Consider the following 7,440-nt stretch of genomic DNA (forward strand, 5'->3'; position numbering starts at 1 on the left):
CTATAGCCCGCTGCTTGAGTGCCTGCTGTTGGGGAACACAGTAATTTCAAAAAAAAATCCTACGCCCACGCAAGATCATGGTGATGCATAGCACTGAGAGGGAAGAGTGTCGTCCACATACCCTCGTAGACCGTAAGCGGAAGCGTTATGACAACGTGGTTGATGTAGTCGTACGTCTTCACGATCAACCAATCCTAATACCAAACGTATGGCACCTCCGTGATCTGCACACGTTCATCTCGGTGACGTCCCACGAACTCACAATCTAGTAGAGCTTCGAGGGAGAGTTTTGTCAGCATGACAGCATGATGACGGTAATGATGATGCTACCGGAACAAGGCTTCGCCTAAGCACCGCTACGATATAACCAAGGTGGATTATGGTGGAGGGGGGCACCGCACACAGCTAAAAGATCAATGATCAACTTGTGTGTCCAGGGGGTGCCCCCCTGCCCCCATATATAAAGGAGCAAGGGGGAGGCCGGCCGACCCTAGGAGGGCGCGCCAAGAGGAGGAGTCCTCCTCCTAGTGAGTAGGACTCCCCTTTCCTAATCCCACTGGGAGGGGGAAGGAAGGAGTGGGAGAGGGGAAAACCAAGGGGGGCGCCACCCCCCTTCCTTGTCCTATTCGGACTCAAGGGGAGGGGGCGCGCGGCCTGCCCTGGCCGGCCCCTCTCTCTCTCCACTAGGGCCCATTAAGGCCCATTAGTCCCCGTGGGGTTCCGGTAACCCCTACGACACTCCGGTTTTCTCCGAGATCATCTGAAACCCTTCCGGTGTCCGAATGTAGCCGTCCAATATATCAATCTTTATGTCTCAACCATTTCGAGACTCCTCGTCATATCTGTAATCACATCCGGGACTCCGAACTACCTTTGGTACATCAAAACACATAAACTCATAATACCGATCATCACCAAACGTTAAGCGTGCGGACCCTACGGGTTCGAGAACTATGTAGAGATGACCGAGACACGTCTCCGGTCAATAACCAATAGCAGAACCTGGATGCTCATATTGGTTCCTACATATTCTATGTAGATCTTTATCGGTCAAACAGCATAACAACATACATTATTCCCTTTGTCATCGGTATGTTACTTGCCCGAGATTCGATCGTCGGTATCTCAATACCTAGTTCAATCTCGTCACTGGCAAGTCTCTTTACTCGTTCCGTAATACATCATCCTGCAACTAACTCATTAGTTGCATTTCTTGCAAGGCTTATAGTGATGTGCATTACCGAGAGGGCCCAGAGATACCTCTCCGACAATCGGAGTGACAAATCCTAATCTTGATCTATGCCAACTCAACAAGTACCATTGGAGACACCTATAGAGCACCTTTATAATAACCCAGTTACATTGTGACATTTGGTAGCACACAAAGTGTTCCTTCGGTATTCGGGAGTTGCATAATCTCATAGTCATAGGAACATGTATAAGTCATGAAGAACGCAATAGAAATATACTAAACGATCAAATGGTAAGCTAATGGAATGGGTCAAGTCAATCACATCATTTTGTAATGATGTGATCCCATTAATCAAATAACTACTCATGTCTATGGTTAGGAAACTTTAACCTTCTTTGATTCAACGAGCTAGTCAAGTAGAGGCATACTAGTGACACTTTGTTTGTCTATGTATTCACACATGTACTAAGTTTCTGGTTAATACAATTCTAGCATGAATAATAAACATTTATCATGATATAAGGACATATAAATAACAACTTTATTATTGCCTCTAGGGCATATTTCCTTCAGTCTCCCACTTGCACTAGAGTCAATAATGTAGATTACACAGTAATGATTCTAACACCCATCGAGTCTTGGCGCTGATCATGTTTTGCTCGTGAGAGAGGCTTAGTCAAGGGGTGTGCAATATTTAGATCCGTATGTATCTTGCAAATTTCTATGTCTCCCTCCTTGACTTGATCGCGGATGGAATTGAAGCGTCTCTTGGTGTGCTTGGTTCTCTTGTGAAATCTGGATTCCTTTGCCAAGGAAATTGCACGAGTATTGTCAGAAAATATTTTCATTGGACCCGATGCACTAGGTATGACACCTAGATCGTATATGAACTCCTTCATCCATACTCCTTCATTTGCTGCTTCCGAAGCAGCTATGTACTCTGCCTCACACGTAGATCCCGCCACGACGCTTTGCTTAGAAGTGCACCAACTGACAGCTCCACCATTCAATATAAATATGTATCCGGTTTGTTACTTAGAGTCATCCGGATCAGTGTCAAAGCTTGCATCAACGTAACCATTTACGATGAGCTCTTTATCACCTCCATAAATGAGAAACATATCCTTAGTCCTTTTCAGGTATTTCAGGATGTTCTTGACCGCTGTCTAGTGATCCACTCCTGGATTACTTTGGTACCTGCCTGCTAAACTAATAGCAAGGCACACATCAGGTCTGGTACACAACATTTCATACATGATAGAGCCTATGGCTGAAGCATAGGGAACACCTTTCATTTTCGCTCTATCTTCTGCAGTGGTCGGGTATTGAGTCTGACTCAACTTCACACCTTGTAACACAGGAAATAACCCTTTCTTTGCTTGATCCATTTTGAACTTCTTCAAAACTTTATTATGGTATGTGCTTTGTGAAAGTCCAACTAAGCGTCTTGATCTATCTCTATAGATCTTGATGCCCAATATATAAGCAGCTTCACCGAGGTCTTTCATTGAAAAACTCTTATTCAAATATCCTTTTATGCTATTCAGAAATTCTATATCATTTCCAATCAACAATATGTCATCCACACATAATATTAGAAATTCTACAGAGCTCCCACTCACTTTCTTGTAAATACAGGCTTCTCCAAAAGTCTGTATAAAACCATATGCCTTGATCACACTATCAAAACATTTATTCCAACTCTGAGATGCTTGCACCAGTCCATAAATGGATCGTTGGAGCTTACACACTTTGTTAGTATCCTTTGGATCGATAAAACCTTCAGGTTGCATCATATACAACTCCTCTTCCAGAAATCCATTCAGGAATGCAATCTTTACATCCATTTGCCAAATTTCATAATCATAAAATGCGGCAATTGCTAACATGATTCGGACGGACTTAAGCATCGCTACGGGTGAGAAAGTCTCATCGTAGTCAACTCCTTGAACTTGTCGAAAACCTTTCGCAACAAGTCGAGCTTTGTAGACAGTAACATTACCATTAGTGTCAGTCTTCTTCTTGAAGATCCATTTATTCTCGATGGCTTGCCGATCATCGGGCAAGTCAACCAAATTCCACACTTTGTTCTCATACATGGATGCCATCTCAGATTTCATGGCTTCAAGCCATTTTGCGGAATCTGGGCTCATCATCGCTTCCTCATAGTTCGTAGGTTCTTCATGGTCAAGTAACATGACCTCCAGAACAGGATTACCGTACCACTCTGGTGTGGATCTTACTCTGGTTGACCTACGAGGTTCGGTAGTAACTTGATCTGAAGTTACATGATCATTATCATTATCTTCCTCACTAATTGGTGTAGAAGTCACAGGAATAGATTTCTGTGATGAACTACTTCCTAGTAAGGGAGCAGGTACAATTACCTCATCAAGTTCTACTTTCCTCCCACTCACTTCTTTTGAGAGAAACTCCTTGTCTAGAAAGGATCCATTCTTAGCAACGAATGTCTTGCCTTCGGATCTGTGATAGAAGGTGTACCCAATAGTCTCCTTTGGGTATCCTATGAAGACACATTTCTCCGATTTGGGTTCGAGCTTATCAGGTTGAAGTTTTTTCACATAAGCATCGTAGCCCCAAACTTTAAGAAACGACAACTTTGGTTTCTTGCCAAACCACATTTCATAAGGCGGCGTCTCAATGGATTTAGATGGTGCCCTATTTAACATGAATGCAGTCGTCTCTAAAGCATAACCCCCAAACGATAGCGGTAAATCAGTAAGAGACATCATAGATCGCACCATATCTAGTAAAGTATGATTACAACATTCAGACACACCATTACGCTGTGGTGTTCCGGGTGGCGTGAGTTGCGAAACTATTCCGCATTGTTTCAAATGAAGACCAAACTCGTAACTCCAATATTCTCCTCCACGATCAGATCGTAGAAACTTTATTTTCTTGTTACGATGATTTTCCACTTCACTCTAAAATTCTTTGAACTTTTCAAATGTTTCAGGCTTATGTTTCATTAAGTACATATACCCATATCTGCTTAAATCATCTGTGAAGGTGAGAAAATAACGATACCCGCCGCGAGCCTCTATATTCATCGGACCACATACATCAACATGTATGATTTCCAACAAATCTGTTGCTCGCTCCATTGTTCCGGAGAACGGCGTTTTAGTCATTTTGCCCATGAGGCATGGTTTGCAAGTACCAAGTGATTCATAATCAAGTGATTCCAAAAGTCCATCAGAATGGAGTTTCTTCATGCGCTTTACACCAATATGACCTAAACGGCAGTGCCACAAATAAGTTGCACTATCATTATCAACTCTGCATCTTTGGCTTCAATATTATGAATATGTGTATCACTACTATTGAGATTCATCAAAAATAAACCACTCTTCAAGGGTGCATGGCCATAAAAGATATTACTCATATAAATAGAACAACCATTATTCTCAGATTTAAATGAATAACCGTCTCGCATCAAACAAGATCCAGATATAATGTTCATGCTCAACGCTGGCACCAAATAACAATTATTTAGGTCTAATACTAACCCCGAAGGTAGATGTAGAGGTAGCGTGCCGACCGCGATCACATCGACTTTGGAACCATTTCCCACGCGCATCGTCACCTCGTCCTTAGCCAATCTTCACTCAATCCGTAGTCCCTGTTTTGAGTTGCAGATATTAGCAACAGGACTAGTATCAAATACCCGGGTGCTATTGCGAGCATTAGTAAGGTACACATCAATAACAAGTATATCACATATACCTTTGTTCACCTTGCCATCCTTCTTATCCGCCAAATACTTGGGGCAGTTCCGCTTCCAGTGACCAGTCCCTTTGCAGTAGAAGCACTCAGTCTCAGACTTAGGTCTAGACTTGGGCTTCTTCACTTGAACAGCAACTTGCTTGTCGTTCTTCTTGAAGTTCCCCTTCTTACCTTTACCCTTTTTCTTGAAACTGGTGGTCTTGTTGACCATCAACACTTGATGCTCCTTCTTGATTTCTACCTCCGCAACTTTTAGCATCGCGAAGAGCTCGGGAATAGTCTTATCCATCCCTTGCATATTATAGTTCATCACGAAGCTCTTGTAGCTTGGTGGCAGTGATTGAAGAATTCTGTCAATGACACTATCATCTGGAATATTAACTCCCAGTTGAATCAAGTGATTGCAGTACCCAGACATTCTGAGTATATGTTCACTAACAAAACTATTCTCCTCCATTTTGTAGCTGTAGAACTTATTGGAGACTTCATATCTCTCAATCCGGGCATTTGCTTGAAATATTAACTTCAACTCCTCGAACATCTCATATGCTCCATGACGTTCGAAACGTTGTTGAATTCCAGGTTGTATGCCATAAAGCATGTCACACTGAACTATCGAGTAGTCATCAACACGCGACTGCCAGGCATTCACAATGTCTGCAGTTGCCAGCGTAGGTGGTACACCTAGCGGTGCTTCCAGGACGTAATTCTTCTGTGCAGCAATGAGGACAATCCTCAAGTTACGGACCCAATCCGTGTAATTGCTACCATCATCTTTCAACTTTGCTTTCCCAAGGAACACATTAAAATTTAATGGAACAACAACACGTGCCATCTATCTACAACAACATAGACATGCAAAATACTATCAGGTACTAAGTTCATGAGAAATTAAGGTTCAATTAATCAAATTACTCAATAACTTCCACTTAGACAGACATCCCTCTAATAATCTAAGTGATCACGTGATCCATATCTACTAAACCATGTCCGATCATCACGTGAGATGGAGTAGTTTTCAATGGTGAACATCACCATGTTGATCATATCTACTATATGATTCACACTTGACCTTTCGGTCTCCACTGTTTTGAGGCCATATCTGCATATGCTAGGCTCGTCAAGTTTAACCCGAGTATTCTACGTGTGCAAAAACTGGCTTGCACCCGTTATATGTGAACGTAGAGCTTATCACACCCAATCATCACGTGGTGTCTCGGCACGACGAACTTTCGCAACGGTGCATACTCAGGGAGAACACTTATACCTTGAAATTTAGTGAGAGATCATCTTATAATGCTACCATCGATCTAAGCAAAATAAGAAGCATAAAAGATAAACATCACATGCAATCAATATAAGTGATACGATATGGCCATCATCATCTTGTGCCTTTGATCTCCATCTCCAAAGCACCGTCATGATCACCATCATCACCAGCTTGACACCTTGATCTCCATCGAAGCATCGTCCTCGTCACGCCAACTATTGCCTCTACGACTATTGCTACCGCTTAGTGATAAAGAAAAGCAATTACATGGCGATTGCATTTCATACAATAAAGCGACAACCATATGGCTCCTGCCAGTTGCCGATAACTGTGTTACAAAACATGATCATCTCATACAATAAAATTTAGCATCATGTCTTGACCATATCACATCACAACATGCCTTGCAAAAACAAGTTAGACGTCCTCTACTTTGTTGTTGCAAGTTTTACATGGCTGCTACGGGCTGAGCAAGAACCGTTCTTACCTACGCATCAAAAAACCACAACGCCATATAGTGATTACTTTTTGATCTTCAGAAAGAACCCTGTTCATTGAATCCGATTCAACTAAAGCTGGAGAAACATACACCAACTAGCCACCTGTGTGCGAAGCACGTCGGTAGAACCAGTCTCGCGTAAGCGTACGCGTAATGTCGGTCTGGGCCGCTTCATCCAACAATGCCGCGGAATCAAGAATCAACTAGTGACGGCAAGCAATATGTATATACCCACGCCCACAACTCCTTTGTGTTCTACTCATGCATATGACATCTACGCATAAACCTGGCTCGGATGCCACTGTTGGGGAACGCAGTAATTTCAAAAAAAATTCCTACGCGCACACAAGATCATGGTGATGCGTAGCAACGAGAGGGAAGAGTGTCGTCCACGTACCCTCATAGTCCATAAGTGGAAGCGTTATGACAACGCGGTTGATGTAGTCGTACGTCTTCACGATCGACCAATCCTAGTACCGAACATACGACACCTCCGCGATCTGTACACGTTTAGCTCGATGACGTCCCGCGAACTCACGATCCAGTAGAGCTTAGAGGGAGAGTTTCGTCATCACGACGGCGTGATGACGATAATGATGATCCTACCGGAACAGGGCTTCGCCTCAACACCGCTACGATATAACCGAGGTGGATTATGGTGGAGGGGGGCACCGCACACGGCTAAAAGATCAATGATCAACTTGTGTGTCCATGGGGTGCCCCTGCCCC

Source organism: Triticum aestivum, chromosome 5A (genome assembly GCF_018294505.1).
Source record: "Triticum aestivum cultivar Chinese Spring chromosome 5A, IWGSC CS RefSeq v2.1, whole genome shotgun sequence".
Classification (NCBI taxonomy): domain Eukaryota; kingdom Viridiplantae; phylum Streptophyta; class Magnoliopsida; order Poales; family Poaceae; genus Triticum; species Triticum aestivum.